Source organism: Musca autumnalis, unplaced genomic scaffold (genome assembly GCF_047663935.1).
Source record: "Musca autumnalis isolate F117 unplaced genomic scaffold, ASM4766393v1 scaffold_2, whole genome shotgun sequence".
NCBI classification, from domain to species: Eukaryota; Metazoa; Arthropoda; class Insecta; order Diptera; family Muscidae; genus Musca; species Musca autumnalis.
Window position 1 is genome coordinate 267,710,224 of NW_027411755.1, and position 20,722 is coordinate 267,730,945.

Genomic DNA, 20,722 nt, shown 5'->3' on the forward strand with positions numbered 1-20,722 from the left:
CTGTCCGTAGGTGAAAGTTTCACTTCACATTGGGTGAGGGTATATATCTGTCAGCAAAGCCGACTGACAATTTTTTGCTTGTTTTATTGGTGTTTGACCTTTTTTAAATAGTTAGAAAATATGAAAAACTCAAAAACACTCATATTTCGACACAAGATATGAAAACAAACTCAATTTTGACTTTGACCTTGAATTTCTCTACAACCACTAGACTAAATTTGAATGTTTAATGCATCGGAAAGCTTATTATATTATCTGACTAACAAAACAAAATTATAATATCTCACTCCGTTTAAAAGTTATAGTTTTTTACCAAGAAAAAAACGATTCTGAACCACGCTCGACTGCAGTAGTGCTAAACACTTCGCCACAACTGTTATGCTCTTCATACAAGAAGTGCTGCTTATGTTAATTTCATTATTCATTATTTATTACCTGCCCCCAACTCTTTAAGAAAGAAACACTTTTTAGATTGTAAATATTGTTAACGATGCCCTTTGGCGTTAATTATTCGTTTAACCAAAAGTTGAAAAATGATGCGTGTGCGATTTTGTTTAATCGTTCTTTGATAAACATTTGTTGTTGCTGTTGTTCGTAAAATAAATCGCGATTAAGTTTGCATGTGAAGCTGCTTGTTAGTTTGTCAGCGAAAAAGGTGCGCTTCTCCCATGTCAGCGTTGCTTTGTTGGAATTGATTTACTTTCTTGTAATATTTAATTTTTATGTCATCAATTTTGCTCTCAGATAAGGTAGAAGACATGATTAATATTTGCCAATCAAAACTGAATAATGTCAATAACGTTTACATGGAGATGAAAAGTTCAAAAGTGGATGTATCAAATTTCATCATATTTAAATGGTAAACATGGAAGTGAAGAGACAAGAACGGTTATTTTAAGCCATGGATTTGACGATAAAAAGTAGGTCCCATATCATTGACCTTAATATATTTTTGTATCAGTGAGAAATACTTTTAAGGCGAGTTACCGCTTTATTGGCACTATTTACATAAAATATATTCATATATATTTAAATAGATTTACATATGTTTACTTTCTAATGAAATTTGATGAATTTAGTATTGGGGCATTTTTTGGCTAAAGTGGCTTTAGCTTTCAAAATACTTTAAATTAACAGTATAGTGAAAATATACAGTTAACATCAAATGTTCCGTTATGGTTATTTCAAAGTCTATATTCAAAACATAAAATACTAATTGAACGGAATGTTGTTGCTATATTAAAACATTGACAATTTTGGAATGATTTAAAACGATGAATGTGATGTCAAACTGCATTTTGTGAAAATTGGTAAACATTTGAAAAAAATGCAGTTATCAGAATTAAACAAGTGTATGTGAATTGTCAATACTACCAATAAATATGGCACAAAACTGTGCGAATCTTAGATATTTTGTTGGTGTTTAGATTTGGACTTTTAGGTAAAGAGCAACAGTTTATTATTAATATTACTAATAACCATTTCTAAATTTTTAATTTAATTCATTAAAAGCACCGTACCTGTTGGCTAGGTTCGAATGATATTTACACTTATTTGTCAAACCTTCACATTCCTACATATGTATGTATCATTTTAACTAAACCACATGTTTCAATATAAACAAAATACAACATGAATACAATTAATTTTGATGTAAACGATATTGTAGCTTGTTGTGATAAGAGTAGGCTAATTTGTCTTGGTATTGTTTTTGTTTTGATGAAACTGGTCTACAAACCACAAGACGACTCAAACACAATGTATTTCAATTAGTTTGTTCCTGATTTTTGGTTATCACAGGATGACAATGATATTAAAGAGCAAGCACGGCAACCACAAACTGATATTGCCATGCATATTTGGAATGGTAAATGGTATTGAAATGGAAATGGATTTTGTGACTAGAACTTCTTTATGACACTCTCACTTCGAACGAAGGAAATAAAAATGTTCCCCCAACAATACTTATAGCAAATGCGTGGAAACACAAAACCACAGAACAATCGGAGAATGATACAAAAGCCCATTAAACTCGAACAAACTACATACATACATATGTATGTGTATGTGGGCAGGGTTGGTTGGGACAACCATAAAAGAGCTTATCGGAAACCGACAACATCATTTTCGTTATTGTTATGTTCTACTTAGACGTTTGCGGGGAAGGTTGCAAAGAGAGTACTCATTTATCATTTCACTTTATAAGGGATTTGTCGCAAGGTAAGTCCTTTTTGTAGTTCCTGAGAAATAAACAAAACACAAATGGAACGTGAATTACGCACTTTGAGGTTTATAGGTGGGGTGGTGTCAGTGTTTTGTATCCTTCTTAGATCACACCCACGCTCTTCGTATCGCATGAAATACACCAACAACAACAACACTTTGTGCCGACATTAATCACAACATTGTCGATGCTGCCTGTTGAGGTTATTAAAAAATAATAAAATGATAATAAAAAATTATTTTTTTTTATTTGTTCTGTGATAAACAATGTTCTTCTTTTTTCATTTTACCCGCTGTGATTGAATGCTCAAGTACCTCGGATTATTTCCCACAACCTCAATAATGTTTTTATTGTTTGGGAAAACAAAAACAGAATTATATGCATACATACATATATAATTTATTAATCATTACAAATCAATGTGAATGGCAAATAAACGCAATTTTATTGTTTTTAAATTAAAACAATTGTTAAATCGTCAATATGTAGAGTATATCCATAGGCATATGTGTACGTATAAGTGATAAAAATATTTACTTTAATAAAAATATGAACGATTAAAAAGTCGTATTGTCTAATGTAACACCGCGGGGACTCGATTAGATTCACATCGACTTATTCCCTGTAGTCTACATTAGAACATTTAGAAACCACAGCTATAGTCGATGTCGACCATGTGCTACCCTGATGACATCTGTGAGAGACTGAACTCATATTTAACCGATCTTACTACCCTTTCCACGCGAGGAATATGCAGATTTCCGCCACAAAATCTACAGCCACTCTGTTCACCACATGGACAGCGCAGTGTGGAAGAGAATTGAATGTCGTGGTCGACGGTAGCAGAATTCGGACCACAAACTGCCCCAAAATTTTAAGGGTCACATTCGACACTACTTTCAAGTCGTGCGCGCACGCCACAGCCTCCTCAAGTCTTCAGTGGAAATTGAGAAAGATTATTTTTTAGCAATAGGAAGAACGATATTGCTTTTGGTAAAAATCGGTTCAGATTTGGATATAGGGCCCATATGTATGTTCACCCGACTTGAGGTATTTGGTGCACCACACACAAATTCTGTCCAATTTTGATGAGATTTGGAATTCAAACAAAATTAAATGTACCAAATTATACTGAAATCGGTTAAGATTTGGATATAGATCTCATATATGTGTTCGCCCGATTTGAGGTATTAGGTGCACTAAATACAAATTTTGTTCATTTTCACTTATATTTTCGGCCGATTTTATGTATTTGAAATTTGGAAAATGTAACGCAATTTGGTCTACGAAAAATTTCGCCAAATTATATTGAAATCGTGGTGTAGGGAATTATAAAGTCGGCTCCGCCCGATTTTAATGCTTTCCATACTGGCTTAAATCGGGCTTATTAAGTACATGCACTGCAGGTCAGCAGAATAGCCAACCCAAATTCTTGTTAATATTACGTTATTTATCCCAAAACGAATGAATCTAGCTTACCGCGAATTTTTTTTTCCATTTCCCATTTTTTGTCCGATGAAAAATAAACATTTATTTTTGGGTCATCAGGATAGCACAAGCATGTTATATTGTATAAACTTTTTGAGATATTAACGATAATTTTTCTTTCCGAACCAATTTTCAACAAAGAAAGCATCTAAATATTTGCTTGGACACCGAAATTGCGTAAACTGGGTTAAATTGATAATGTCGTTATGTTATATTTGTTCAAAATAAGATAAACTACATACATTTGTCAAAGACATGATGGACAATTAATAAAAAATGTCAAAACTTCTTAAGAATACCTTGAGGACTATTGGTCCAATTTATAGCTTGACTATTCATATTAATATTTTCTCAGTACATATATTTTATCCTGATGAACCAAAATAAATGTCTATTTTTACTAGTACTTTCTAACATATGTCCACAAAAAAATATGTCCTCGAAAAAATAGAACAAATAATTGTTTATACTCTCAGCCTTTAGATTAAACATTTTCATACCACCAACATGTGACGCATCGAATTAATGGACGAAATCTGTTTCAGACAATTTGGAGTCGATTTAGCCGTGTCCCTCCGCGCACCATAACTCTCAAACGGAGCAACTGTCCAAACTTAGATCATGTTCGAAGATGTACGTTATCGATCTCCCTTGGGTACCTCCCCCACAAAAGTTTAAAATGTTTAGCTAAAATAGTGCTCTCGACAGCTCTTGACAGGAGTAACCAATTTAGCCCATGATTTGCACATCGTAATATTTGTATTAGAAATAGATTTGCTTTGAATATGGATTGTGTCGGTCACTCATTCGCGTACCTCCCACACAAAATGTCGAAAAAGCTCTCGAATAGCAACAACTTGTATTCGCTGCCACACTAGGGCCAAGCCTAAATGGTCCGAAAGCTGGAAAAACCCTACGGCTATGTGCACGACAACTTTCAAACTGTATACAGCAAGGGTCCAAACTTTGTATTTAAATAAAGTTGAAGGATGGAGATCGACCTCATCGAATTTATTAGCCATTATAAATGTTTGGACGAAATCAGTTATAGACAATTGGGATTCGGTTCGACGGTGCAGTTTTTTTGAGGACAAGTCCATACTTCCTTAGATAATGGATCAAAAGCTGTAAAAACCAAGGTCAGTACAAATTAAAATGACTGATGAGCACAATAACATACAAAACCAGTAAGGAAAGGATCAAAGTCGGGCGGGGCCGACTATATGATACCCTACACCACTGTGAATATGTAAAATATAAATCGGAGCTATATCCAGATCTATACCGATTTTGATATAATTTGGCACATTTATTTCCAGACCGAATTCAGTCACACATTCCAAATATCATTGAAATCCGACTTATATAGCGTGTTTGGAGCAGCAAATACGCGAAATCGGCCGAAAATATATAGCATTTCCAAATTAAATGAAACCTTTTCCAAATTGAATGAAACTTTTTCCAAATTGAATGAAACCTTTTCCAAATTAAATGAAACCTTTTCCAAATCAAATGAAACCTTTTCCAAATCAAATGAAACCTTTTCCAAATTGAATGAAACCTTTATTTTTATTGAAAGAAAAAAGTCAGAATATTTTGAAACTAGAAAGAAATAAAAAATTATATGGGTTTTCAACGATTTTTTACTTAAATTCTAATCTTAAGTAATGATATAAAAGTGTAACCCCCTGCATGTTTTGCTTCCTTGAACTTAAACATTTCATAATTTTTGGGCATCAATTAAGGTTATAGCGAAATAATCCTAAAGAGAGAATTTAGGTTTATAAAATTCGATTGTTTAAGTCTGGAGTTTCCCCCATTGGCTTAACTTCATCACTTTCCTCTTTGCAGAGAAAAATGTTTACAAAACGCACTGACAGCTTGCAAAATTTACTGATCGCTACCAATATCATGATTTCATCCCGGCGAAGGGAATTATCAATTGGCTTTTCAGTTTTTGAAATGATGATTTTTTAGTGAAAACCTGAACTCTTTAAGCATCGAGTATTCTCATGTTAATGAGAATGATGCTCACTTTTCGGCTTTCCCAAAAAAAAACACCAGAACAAAATATTTGCAAGCTGTCCTAATAACACTGTGACACAAAATGGAGGTGAAAATCTGGGGCAGAGATAATTCCTTTTGGGGATGAAAGCCCTTGGTGAATATATTAAGAATACCGAAGGACAGATCCGCCGTGAGTAGAAGTTCCGAGTTATGGCCTGATTAAATTTCTGCTGAAGACCACGTAAGGCATCTGAAATTAACGTTATATCTTTGTTTACTGTCGTTTTAGCTTATTTATGAGATTACTTGTTTTTACTCAAATCGAATGAGGATTATTTTCGTAGAACATTTCGGCATTCTAACTCGCTTTCTTCAATGTCCTTTTCGTCCCTTATTTTTCAGCTTCGAAAAGTTCTTCAAAAATTTTGCTCAGAAAATTTTAGGTACGACCATCATTGACAACTAATCGATCTTGTCGCGTCTTCACCAAAAACTTAATCAGGCCATAACTCGGAAGTTCGACTCACTCCTTCGGGATTCTTAATATACTCACCAAGGGCTTTCATCCCCAAAAAGGAATTATCTCTGCCCCAAATTTTGGTTCACAGTTTAATAACAGGTTTGCTGTTTGGGGAATTCTCAATGGACATGGTCCTTACGAGTACATAAATGGAGCAGTCCTTGATTGAGCTGTTCGATAGCAGTTGATTCAGCTGTTCGATACGATGCTCAAGCACGTCAACGGTATTACGATCTATTTTTGAAAGTTTTTTTAGCATAATTTTTATGCAAAAACTTAATAAGTAAACGAATACACATAATGATAGAATTAAGACGGTGTAATTTGAAATTTTGAATGCCATATTCAGCAATGTTGAACACAATAGTAAAGGTATTTTCAAAAATAGAATTGTGAACCAGAGTGATACTACGCGATCAGACAGTAGATCGTAATATTGTTGACGTGATTGAGCATAGTAACCAATAGCTCAATAAACAGGACTGCTCCAATTATGTAATGAGTATGTCCATTGAAAATTTCACAAGCAGCAAATAGTGAACCACTTCATTAGGTAATACAATTAGCCCCTGTTATTATTAGCAATTTTTTAACCCTTAATTCTGTCTTTAGCATTATTTCGCTATAACTTAAATTGATGTCCAAAAATTGTAAAATGTTTAAGTTCAAGGAAGCAAAATATGCAGCGAGTTACACTTTTATGTCATTACTTAAGATTAGAATTTAAGTAAAAAATTGTTGAAAACCGACATAATTTTTTATTTCTTTCTTTTTTCAAAATATTCTGGCTTTTTTCTTTCAATAAAAATAAAGGTTTCATTCAATTTGGAAAAGGTTTCATTTGATTTGGAAAAGGTTTCATTTCATTTGGAAAAGGTTTCATTTGATTTGGAAAAGGTTTCATTTGATTTGGAAAAGGTTTCATTTAATTTGGAAAAGGTTTAATTTAATTTGGAAAAAGTTTCATTCAATTTGGAAAAGGTTTCATTTAATTTGGAAAAGGTTTCATTTAATTTGGAAATGCTATACATGGGTGCTATATCCAAATCTGAACCGATTTCGATATAATTTGGCACATTTATTTCTAGACTGAATTCAGTCACACATTCCAAGTTTCATCGAAATCGGACATATATAGCGTGTTTGGTACAGAAAATACGTGAAATCGGCCGAAAATATATATGGAAGCTATATCCACATCTGAACCGATTTCTATATAATTTGGCACACTTATTTCTATACCAAATTCAGTCAAACATTCCAAATTTCATTAAAATCGAACGTATATAGCGTGATTGGTACATCGCATACGTGAAATCGGCCGGAAATATACATGGGTGCTATATCCAAATCTGAACCGATTTCGATATAATTTGGCACATTTATTTTTAGACCAAATTCAGTCACACATTCCAAATTTCATCGAAATCGGAAATATATAGCGTGTTTGGTACAGAAAATACGTGAAATCGGCCGAAAATATATATGGAAGCTATATCCAAATCTGAACCGATTTCTATATAATTTGGCACACTTATTTCTATACCAAATTCAGTCAGACATTCCAAATTTCATTAAAATCGGACGTATATAGCGTGATTGGTACATCGAATACGTGAAATCGGGCGAACATATATATGGGAGCTATATCCAAATCTGAACCGATTTCGATATAATTTGGCACATTTATTTTTAGACCAAATTCAGTCACACATTCCAAATTTCATCGAAATCGGACATATATAGCGTGTGTGTTACAGAAAATACGTGAAATCGGCCGAAAATATATATGGGAGCTATACCAAAACTTGGACCGATATAGCCCATCTTCGAACTTGATCTTCCGACGGCTAACAAAATGGTATTCCCCAATTTTCAGCGAAATCGGTCAACAAATGCGACCTGTATGTTGCGAACGGACGGACGGACGGACGGACGGACGGACGGACATGCATAAATCGACTCAGAAAGTGATTCTATGTATATCCCTAGAAGGAACTATGGGTCTATCTCGCTTCCTTTTGTATGTTACATACAAATGCACTAACACATAATACCCCTTACCACATAGTGGTGTAGGGTATAATGAGTATCCGATATGACCGAGAAACCTTGCCAAACCTTCTTCCAAATGTACATCGGGTAAACCTCTCACAAAAGTTCAATATTTCGTTATTTAGTGACTGCCTAAAATTGTCTTGAAATTTTTCCGTAGATACTCCTGGTGATCGTGTTTTCAGTGATATTTTGTGTTTCGTGTGCAACTGCATGCTTCCAGGCTACTGGACGCGGTAAATATGAAAGGAATGAATTTCAAATTGTGCCATTCCTTCAGGTACCTGCTCGGTTGTGTAGTCGGCGGCATTCAATCTGTTCATAAAAGTCTCAATTCAAACAACCCTCGGCCTGTGTGAATCTCTGTCAGCATAGCCGACTGATACTTTTTTTACTTGTTATTTCTTCTATACAGGACATCATAGACTTTAAACCGTCACAACATTTATTCGTTTTGTGATATATATGCGCACGACAACTCTCGAACATATCAACCGATTTGGCCCATAATTTGATTCTCGTAATATTATGTCCAAACTTAGATAAAGATCGAAGATGGGCCACATATGGATAAGGTTGTCGGAATGATTCATAATGAAGTATAGCATCTAAAATAAGTAAACTTGGACCTAGTAGGTTTGTCAGAAAACACCAAAAAATAGCTGTGTGCGCTTCCTGAAGAATTTAAACCTTCTGCATAGCTATCTCATTTACACCTTTTTGAGATGTAATTCGTAGCATGTCAGTTATGATTTGTAACATGTAACTTTTAATTCAAGAATTCTATTTGCAATTCGAAACCTTTCAATTGTAATTCTAGAATTCCATTTATAATTCGAATTATTCCATTGTACTAGGAAACATTTCATTCGTAAATCGAAAACCAAATATAAAACCAATGCAACCAAAAATTTTGTATGTTTTTGTTTCGAATTTCAAATTGAATAATTCGAATTATAAATGGAATAATTCGAATGACAAATTAAATAACTTGAATTCCAAATGGAATGTAACGAATTATAAATAGATTTCTCGATTTACAATTGAAATGTGTCGAATTACGAATGAAATTCTCGAATTACTATTAAAATTATCCGAATCACATATGAACAAAGTGTTGTCTCCAATCGAATGAGGTCATTTGTATAGGGTATTTTACAAACAAACATTGTGAAGGGACACGGTAGACTTCTCACATATCAATGACTACACGCCGAATAATATGAGCTCAATTAGGACCTACTTTTAACGCCGAGTCCGAACGGCGGGTCTTACGACACCACTTATAAAGAAGTTTTATTTGGAAATGTCGCCTACATTACACTGAGGGGTATCTTGTCACCGTTGGAAAGTATGATGTTTTTACGCGGCGTGTTATCGAACCCAGGCATATAGAGTGTAAGCCGGACGTGCCTACCATTACCCCACGGTGGCACCCATTATCCCACTTCCCACTTATCATCACATTCCTAATATATTTTTGTTTTATTGCGCTGGCACAGCAGACGTACACGCAGAGAAGAGATATTGTAGGAGCAATCATATTCCAAGAACAAAATAGTGTATTTTAAAAATCTGAAAATATGTATTGTTGGTGCAACAATATATTTTGTGTCATTATGTTTCCTGATAAAAAATATATGATTGAAACAACAATATATATATTCAGATTTTTAAAATACACCATTTTGTTCTTTGAATATGATTTGCTCCTACAATGTCTCTTCTCGGTGTGTATCGGACCAGAGCGCCATGCCTATTTTCAAAATGTATGTCGAAAACAACGAGGTTTTCTTTCGTTTTACTTTTTGTATGCAGAGTAATGTGACTTAGTGTACATTATGTAGCATATAAAATTTTTATAATTTTTTAACTAATTTTAATGATACTTTGCACTTTGGCTTCTAGGTACATGGAATAACTCTCTATGACCTATGACATTTTTCTAATTTTTAAGGTAATTTTTACAGTATTAACAGTTTATTGGACAGTTTATTCGAATTGTCGGAATGGTTCCGGTTATGATAAATGTTCCACAATGAAGCCCTGATTACAAAAATAATTTTCAACTTTTTAATACATGTAAAAGACGACTGTTTTTCAGATGGATGATTTACTTTTTATGTATAACATAATTATTGCATGTACATACATATGTACATATATGTATATCATCCTTTAACATATTCCTGGGGCAGATTTCATTTCAAAACATCAAAGATACAAATTAAAACCACTATAAAAACTCGATAGACACATGTCTGAAAAAAAAACAGAATTTGTAAAAAAAAAACAAAAAATAAAATATTATTACTTAGAACATGATCACACTTAAGTTGAAAATGATTTATTACTTTTTTTTTTAATTATTTAAATATCATTTTTATTTAATTGATTTTCTACAACTTTTTTTAGTTGTTTTTTAAGATTTAACAAATTAGGTGACTAGTTTTCTAAACACTTTTCAATTTAGTATTTTTTCTATTTTCTGCTGTTTTGTTTCAATATGCATTCGAGCAAAAATATTCGATTTATGTTAGAGAATTTGCTTATGATGCATTAAGTCATGCGGTTTTGCGCTGTGTTTATTTATTTGTTTTTGTTTATTTGCGATACGTTCAGAACGATTACGTTACGGATATATGTATAATTTTTTTCGTTTTGTTTGTTTATATTTTTTGTTTATCGGACAATACGTGCCCGACGTCGCCGCGGTTTATCGCGACCCAGCTAGTGGGGGTGAAACCGTCCATCCGATTGCCTGCGTATGAATTAAACGTGGTGGCGAGAGTTCAATCGCGGGAGCGATTTGCAAAATAACAACGTACACGCGACGATATAACCCACTGAAGATGAATGAATGCTTTGATTTGCGTTCTTTTCTGCTTAACCGTTAAAAGCGTCCGCACGTTTTGCCTTCATGGGATAAACTGGATTTTCGGAGTTTGCCAAAACGTAGAAGCGAAAAGACAACAAACAGAAAAACAAAAACATTTACACGCACACTGACACAACAGCGGGCCTCCCTGCCTCATGCATCTACAAACGTATCTGGAAATCAACTGACTGGCTGGTTGGCTGGCTGAAAACAGCCGCAACAACACACATAGTATCTGTTCTGTGCGAGTAGAGACAATGAAGAGCAGCAGCATGCAGACCCACCAAAGTCGACCCCAATGACAGCTGTAAGCAACACAAGAGACACCTTACCGCACGCAGAACAGAGAGAAAGAAAACAATGATGCGAATCAGAATATTTATTCTCAAATATTAGGCATAAATACACTAACAAAGAAGAATACTGCAAACGCACCCATACCAAATAATTTTGGAGGGCTTATTAACCTGTACAAATAGCAGGTGCTACCACGACGTCGCTAGACCTTTGCTAGACATCGACCTCTACCCCCTATAGCTGGTGAATTTATTCTCTCACTCTCACTTCATGTGGAGAGCATCAAAATTGGCATCGATTGTTTTGATTTGTGATTTGCGGAGGTGTCCACGGTTTGTCATCTTTAAATACTTTTCTTTGTGGCGTCTAAAAATACGTTTTATTTTCCATTTGTTTTTTTTTTGTTCTTAACGTTTTTATTTTTGAAAGTGTCATTAATATTTATATTTCGGACAAATCATGCATTTTGCTTGCTTTCGTTTTCAATTGGACCCATTTCCCATGCCGATTGGACACTAACAAACATTCGCACATGAACAGCCACCCACCAAACCACAGGAATTCGATGTGTTTACCTTTGCAGTGGAAGAACTATCTCATCACATGAGAGAGCGCGCACATGAAATTCGGAGTATAAAAATCACGTCACACAGTGTTGTTGTTGTTGTATCTGTATCTGCACGTACGTATCATACATACAGCCATGGAATATAATGGTTAAGGACTGTTAAAAGTATAAAGCTTTATTTCGTTCTATGTAAATTAACAGACATGTGTGAGGAAAGCTTTTTGATTACACTGTCAAAAAATGGATTTGTCTGTTTGAAAAAAAAAAATATTTTTATTGACTCGAACTAAGTTGACTGAGATATGATGAGCATTGTGAATTCCTTGTCTAAACGGCCATTGTATGAATGTTTACCCTAGTTATACCCTACACCACCCTGTGGGAAGGGTATTATGTGTTACAGCATTTGTATGTAACATGTCTAAGGAAAAGAGATAGACCCATAGTTCCTTCTAGGCATATGCATAGAATTACTTTCTGAGTCGATTTATGCATGTCCGTCCGTCCGTTCGCAACGTACTGGTCGCATTTATTGTTCGATTTGGCTGAAAATTGGAGAAGATCATTTTTTTAGCCTAATGAAGAACGCTATTGCTTTTGGTGAAAATCGGTTCAGATTTGGATATAGCTCCCATATATATTTTCGGCCGATTTGAGGTATTTGATGCACCAAACACGCTGTATCTGTCCAATTTTGATTAAATTTGGAATGTGTGATGGAATTAGGTCTATAGATAAATGTTCCAAATTATATCGAAATCGGTTCCGATTTGTATATAGCTCCCATATATATTTTCGGCCGATTTGAAGTATTTGATGCACCAAACACGGTGTGTCTGTCCAATTTTGATGAAATTTGGAATGTGTTACGGAATTAGGTCTATAGATAAATGTGCCAAATTATATCAAAATCGGTTCAGATTGGATATAGCTCCCATATAATTTTTCGGCCGATTTTTGGTATTTGGTGCACGAAAGACGTTATATATGTCCGATCTCAATGAAATATTGAATGTTTGACGGAATTTAGTCTAGAAATAAGAGTGCCAAATTTTATCGAAATCGGTTCGGATTTGGAAATAGCTCCAATTTATATTTTCGCCCGATATAAGGTATTTGATGCACCAAAGACGCTATGTATGTCTAATTTGTGCCAAATTATATCGTAATCTGTTCACATTTGGATTTAGCTCCCATATATATTTTACCTATTCACAGTGGTGTAGGGTATCATATAGTCGGCCCGCCCGACTTTGATCCTTTCCTTACTGGTTTTTGTTTAATCCGTGGCCATGGTATCCGTGATACCCTACACCACTTCATCTAGGTAATAGTTTTCCACAGAATTTGTTTTATATGATTGATATAATTAATTGATAGATCAAGAGATGGTGTTATAGTTTTGTAAAATTTGGACCAAAAATTAAATTTGGATATTTTTCCCACAATGGTCAATTTCAACCGCTAAATACTATCCGGTCATTTTTCAAAATTATTGGCATTTTCCTTGACAAAACCTCTTACTTCGTGCAAAAATGTATCAGTATTAAAATATAAATGCGACCTCTAGCGTGATAATGGTTACACTACACACAAAACTGTGGATCCCTGTATATACTAAGCTGTAACTCTGTTATCTGATATATTCATTGTACTAACAATTTTATAAATTTTCACACAAAACTTTGGTCCATTTCAATCGCTAAATATTATCTGACCATCATTGCGACCTACAGAGTCGCTACAAAATCGGATAAAATTTGGTTGTTTGGTCCATTTCACCCCCTAAATATTTCACGATCACCACTAAAAACTAATAGTTTATTTAACCCGAAATCGCTTTATCTCATCGAGATATTTCGCGGTGTTACATGAATTATCGGACAAACAAATTTATAATATATTGTGGTGTAGGGTTTAAAATAAAATTGATATTTTCTTTTTTCCATTCACGAGCTTTTCTTTCGAAATATCCCTACTAGAAACCATGGTTGAACAAACCAGGTAAAGTAAATACTACAACAAATACAACTCAACAACAACCACATAGAAATTTGTTTTTGTTTATAATCGTTAGTGTCAACGTACATGTAAACAAAATAAGGAAATGTCTACAAATTATTGGAATTTAAAAAACTAATATTTTTCACATTTGATTGAATATTTTGAAAAAATAGAAAGTAGAATTCTTGCAAATATGTTTGGGGTAGCTGGTAATTCATTGAAAAAAGAGAAGCTGTTTCAATCGTTTGCTTTCAAAAACAAAAAACACATGTTTATTAGGGCTTTATTCTTTTCAAGTTTAACAAAATACCACACATATTAACAAATATTGTACCGCCACTATAAGCGGTGTTTTAGTGTGTGGCATGTCGTTCGGACCTGGAGGAGGTTACATGTCAATGATATGAAGGAGTCTTTATGGGAAATAGTTTTTTTCTGATGAATAAATTTGTTCTTCAAAAAATATATATCCCTAATATACATCGAACATAGAAATAAATATATAAAATGTCGTATGGAATTTGACACTAACATTACAGCCCAGTTCAGTCAGCTGGGTATTGCTGCTACCTTTTCTTGTTCTACTAGAAACGGAGATATTCACATATGATTTTTGAATTTCTTGAATTTTATCCCCATAAGATTTTTTGTCCTTCCGAACCGTGAATATTATTCGGCCATCACCAAACTCTATACATTCATTTTCTTCTGCGCAACCCCCTTCAACGTGGGGATCTTATCAAAATTCCGACTTGTTGACGTTGACTTTTTCCACAAATAAGATATTTGCCCATTCCAACCCTTGAATATTATCCGGTCATCATCAAAACCAATAGGCTTCTTCCTCTCCGGGATTCAAATAAACACCCAAAATTACAAATAAAATGATTCGAATTACTAATGGAATAATTCGAATTACAAATGGAATAATTCGAATTACAAATGGAATAAGTCGAATAACAACTATAATATATAATTCGAATTAAAAGTGAAATAATTCGAATAACAACTGAATAACAACTGAATTACAAATGAAATGTTACGAAAACGAAAATGTAGTCGAATTTATGAAATACCTGAATAGTAACATGTTTTCGTTCAGATTTCACTAGGAACGAAAACTGTATGCACATAGCACAGACCTAATTTTGTTGGTTTATAATAAATATCTGAAATGTCAGAAAGCGTTTCGACAAAAATAGTTTCGCATTACTAATCAAATTTCAAGAATTTTCTTTCTGTGTATTAAATAAAATAAGCTTTTTGTCAGTAAACATATTAAATCTCTGCTAATGTAATGCTTCCGAAAGTACTTATATTGGAGAGTAGAAGTGCGTAGATTCAAGTGTTTACTTTTAGGCGTATGTGATTAACGTCTCTGTTGTGCGTTTACATGAAATGTACCAAAAATAACATGGAATGGCAACAGGTTGATGAGATATTCCCAATGTAATATATAATCAGCAGAAGTGCTAGTGTTGTTATGAAACCTCATGTAAATGGTGTGGGGGTAAATCAAGGATATATAAATTAAGGCTCTGTTAGAAAGGAGGTAAGTAAGTATATAACTTGTATGTAGTATGCAAAAAACGTGTTCGTACACCTATAACCACCTAATAGAATCGTTATTAATTACATGTTATGTGTGCTAAATTTTAATAATTTATTGAATTGATTATGAATGACCAAAGAATTTAGAGGAACAAAATAATTTCTACCATTACACTGTGCGACAAAAAATGACAAAGAAAACTAAGCAGATTATCATAGTAGAGCTAAATATATAAGGCATGAGTATCGGCGTTTTTAAGATTACATCGGGAAGTAGTCTAAGTAGGCGGTGCAAGTTAAGTTATAGAGAAAATAAAGATATTTTGGTATGTTTGCAGTTTAGGTACATAGTGTCTTTGGCAACTTTACTGAGGAGGATGTGGGGAATATTTTTGATAAAAAACTAACCCTTATGAATTTTATCAAAGTGGTCTTTTTGGTCCCTTTTATCAAAATCATTTAAAACCTCCTTTAAATTGCACGTCATAAAATTTTACTGTAGGTCTCAGAATACAACAAATCTGTAAATTGTATGTACACGCCAGGAATATGCTAAAAAAAACACCTTTTAGGGTTATAGTCGCACTTCATCTGAGTTTATTCCAAATTGCCCCACAAAACATTTTCTTTGTCAAATTTCACTATAGGTCATCAAAGAAATTATATTACACATCACTAAAGTTATTATATATCATGAAAATATATGTATCAATTTTGCCAAAAGAAACCGAAAAATTTCCCAATGTTTTAATGCATTTTTTTCTATATTTTTTCCTTCTACACAAAATTTAACTATGAGTCTCAGAATAAACTATATATCTAGGTATAATATTTTCTTAAGTTTTAGCCGATGACCTTAGATGCGTTTTATTTAACTTGCTTTGGAGTCCGTTTAGTTCAAATCTAGTAACTCATTTTTAACACAATTGCAGTTGACCAATCGAACTGAAACTTTGCACAATTTTCAGATTTGGATGATAATACATGATTATGAAACCAAAACCAATATGGGTCCATTTTTTCCTATAGCACACATACAGCGGTACCACCCGATTTCAGGTGTTTTGAGGATTTTGTCTTAATTTTTGTCCGAATTGGCTGTAACTTGGCATTTGGAGTTACCAATTGTACAGAAAATACCCCACCAACAATTTTGGACATGGGTCAGATTTTGGTGTAGCTCCATATAGCGGAACCACATCAATTCAGGCAATTTAAAGTTTTTATCTACATTTCGGCCTAAATTGACTGTAATTTGGTTGTGGACTTCTCAGTGGTCAAAAAATCTATTTACTAAAAAGTTAAAAAAAAAATAATTAAAAAAATTAAGTTTCAGTGCTTTATTTATAAATGTACTTAAAACTAGAAAATAATTTGTCGCTTAGCCTCAATAATTACATTCTTCCTCTTATGGAATCTCTCAATAAAATCATAATTAAAATTTAAAATAAATAAATAAATAAATAGAAAATTTCCTTACAAATTTATATATTAACGGGTGAAATTATTTGTTTAAATTTTGAACTGTACATTTTACATGATTCCATACTAAGTCAAGTATATAACTTGTATTGGGTATATTGTTAAAAAAAGAAATGGTCCAAATCAAATTTCACTGAGAGTCTCTGAATACAAGAAATCTGTAATCGTAACATATGACATCTTTAGCAGCCCTTGTTTTTGATATAGGGTTTAGGGCCATATTTTGCGATTATATCCAGATCGTTTTTATCATTTGACACTTAAAATGTCTTATTAATGGTTTTTCGTCATGAATTCACTCAGAAGATGTTGTGCGTATATGAGTATATGAGGAAAAGACAACATTTTTTTGTTTTTGTTTTGCCTTATTAACGTGAAGCTCATTTTTAGAGTGATATTTGAATTAATTCTCTTTCGAATTGAGCTTTTTTACCTAAGAGGTACATTGAAAAATTAGGAATCCACCGAAGCCCTACACATTTAACCACTATGCTACGTTTCAGGGTGGTTAGACCGATCATCAGGCATATTGTTTTAGTGGGTGGACGAAGGCTAAGTTGTAAGTTGTAAATTTTCGCGGAAAATTAGAAAGAATTAAAAAATTTATAGTTTGCAACATTTTTTAATAAAATTCAAGCCGTTTATACATCTTATAATTATATATAATTGTTCCACAAACATCCCAGACGGGACAGGGGAGACTTCTCTCATATCAATGAGTGCACCCCGATTCATATTAGCTCAATGATATGGGACCTACTGTTTATAGCCGAGTCCGAACGGCGTGTCTTACGACACCACTTTATAGAGAAGTTTTACATGGCTGAAATACTCAGGAAATGTCGCCTACATTACTGAGGGGTTTATACATCTTAAATATAATTATTTTTGTGTTTTCTTCGATCTTTTTATTTGGTTGACAAATAAAGTTTATTCGAGCTTGAGGTCTAAATTTGGTTTATTTATTGTCTCCAATATTTCGAAATTCTATGAATTTCATCTTCAGGGAGTATTTTATATCTACAAAATAAATAGAAGTACGTCTTAATATATGTATCACAGCAATGTAAATTGTAAAATTATTTCTTTTTTGTAAAAGCACATAAAAAAGGAAAAAAATACTCCCTGAAGATGAAATTCATAAAATTTCGAAATATTCGAGACAATAAATAAATAAACCAAATTTATGGACCTCAAGCTCGAATAAACTTTTTTGATCATCTTAAATATATTAAAAAAAGATTTACAAATCTGTTTAGCGGTTTGCATATTATAGCAAAAACAAAAAAATATGTAAGAAAAAAATAATTTTTTTCAAATTTATTTTGTGAGTAAGTTGAAGATAATGTTGGAAAACTAGGTCGGAGTTATTCACCTATGTTAGGTAAAATTCGTAATCACTTCCCGAATACACGCAAACATTTTGAGGAAGATGTTCATATAAATTTTGAGTACCTTTCAATGGGGAATAATTTTGAGGGAAAACTGTAACTGTAACTGCGTGTAAATCGCGAAATCCTCAAAATCACTTTATGCGCAGGCGGTTTCCCGATACAACGAATTGTTTTCTTTTCATTTGTAAACATTTACCAAGCTTTACTTTGGCGACGGCGATGTAGCATCGTCTGCAGTTTAGTGTGCAAAAAATTGTATAGTGCTAATAATTTGCACAATGTGCACACACTTTTTATGCGCATCCGATTTCACTATCAACCGTGAAAAATACATGGATCTAAACCTATTTCGATAAAATCCATCAAGAACCGTGGATGTAGCATCACACAGTATTTTTGGGATAAATCGGATACAGTTTCCATACCTCTTAAGTTTTTAAATCTCTTTTTTCGTAAAAACGCTAGTGATGTGTCGGTTTCTTAACAGAAAAAGAAACGATCCACAAAAAACGTGAATTAATCCGCGATATTTTAAAAAAACATTTTTCTCAAATTTTTCAATTTTTGAAGTAGACCTTTTCGCCGATCTAGTGGATGGATTTTCACGATCTATGATTTATTTGATCCGGACCCCCAAAAACTAAGATATAGCGGGATACCAGCTCTACACTCGAAAGGATATTGTATATACTGTATCCAAAAAATAGGTTTTTTAGAAAAAATGTCGCTCTAAATTTTGGCCTTTAGCCATAAAAAGTGGATGCAGTGGAAATTTTTAAAAGTGATACATTAGAAGTGTAATTTCATTTTGTATTCTTCTTTTTTTACTTGGGACAGTTGTCCGTTATTTGAATGGTTTAACCAGCAATCGAATAGCAATGTAAAAAAGATCAATATATTCAACGTGTTGTTACTTATGTTTATTCATTTATGCGGTCATAACTTCCACGTAAATTATTATTTTTTTTTGAGCTTTGTTCAAAAACACTTAATTTGATTCAGTAATAGTTACTGGTAAACTACAATAGTTCGCGTATTACAATAGTGGAAACTTAATTTTTTGTTCTTTATTCATATATCACTATGTAACACTGAAAATACAAACAACTTCTAGTATGCATTTTTTGAAAGTACATATTGAGACTACAAAAACCCTAGTAGGGTTTTGTCCCGCTAGATCGAGTTCGGATTTTATAGCCTCATCTAAACCGGTCGAAGAATACAGTTTTTTTCATTTATCGGGTCTTTACTCAGAAACGAATAGAAATTTGGCCTTGCAGTATTTTGCAATATTGTAGCCACAAACTAGTAGAATTTATCTTTTGAACAGACCACATAAGAAAAACTCCATCTGAGTCATCAAAATCGATAAAATATAGAAAATTGTTCATAATTGCTGAAATTCTGGTGAGTATCAGCTAAACTATTGTGAGTTGGACCAAGTAACCTTTAACAAATATCTTGTAAATAATGTTCTCAGCAATTCTTTAGAACATTCGGAAACTCTAAAATGCTCACTTCATGTTGTTTCAGCGGTATTTTGTTTCATATATTTTACAACACGCATTTCAAACACAGTTCACACCAACGGTTTATTCTCGGATTTCGGATTTCACCACATTATTGACATATTTATTAAATCGTCGTTAAAAAACATACTCAAAACAACGTGATAGAGACATTTTCCAACAATGGAATGTTCTGAAGGGTTGTGTATTATTTTTCTAAAAGAAAACATTAAGAACAAATTAACGGTTTTGGAGATATGGTGCGAAATGTATACAAATTATGGAAATTTTTGATATTTTATACAATTTGAGGCAATAAATGTAGTTTTTCGAGTACATTATTTTTCCAAATATTTTTATTCTTGCCCTTATCTAGAAATTTGCTTCAGAAGATTCACATAGGTTTCAGAGATATAGCCTAGAAATGCTTTAAAAAGTCAATATTTAACCATGTTTAGATGGGACCATAAAATCCAAGCTGGATCTGACACAACAAAACCCAACTAGGGTTTTTGTCGTTTGGGTCTGTACTTTTAAAAAAATCCGCAGCTCAAATTGTTTGCACAAGATTACCTTAAAAATGTTGCACAGGGTATTTGTGTATATATTTATATATATTTTAAAAATATAGAAAACCCAAATCGGACTTTGCAGAATTCCGCATTTTTAATACTTTTGACTAAAATAAGTAATCGGCCCTGGTTTGCTCATATTATATGTCAAAATGCGTGAGAGGTATACGGCTA

The 20,722-nt window shown here is 33.2% G+C and overlaps 1 protein-coding gene across 11 annotated transcripts in view; it reads right to left on the minus strand.

Annotated features, from left to right (window-relative positions):
* Pde1c (Phosphodiesterase 1c) overlaps window positions 1-20,722 on the minus strand; it is a 344,920-nt gene that overhangs the window by 194,873 nt on the left and 129,325 nt on the right. For 3 of the 11 annotated variants that reach the window (XM_073964939.1, XM_073964938.1, XM_073964934.1), the window contains exon 1: window positions 10,609-10,770. The exons of 3 other annotated variants lie outside the window; for them this stretch is intronic. The gene's annotated coding sequence lies outside the window, so the exon portion shown is untranslated. Of the gene's footprint in view, window positions 1-10,608; window positions 11,363-20,722 lie in introns of those variants that run through there. 5 more of the 11 variants (XM_073964942.1, XM_073964941.1, XM_073964940.1 and 2 more) reach the window with 5 other exon arrangements.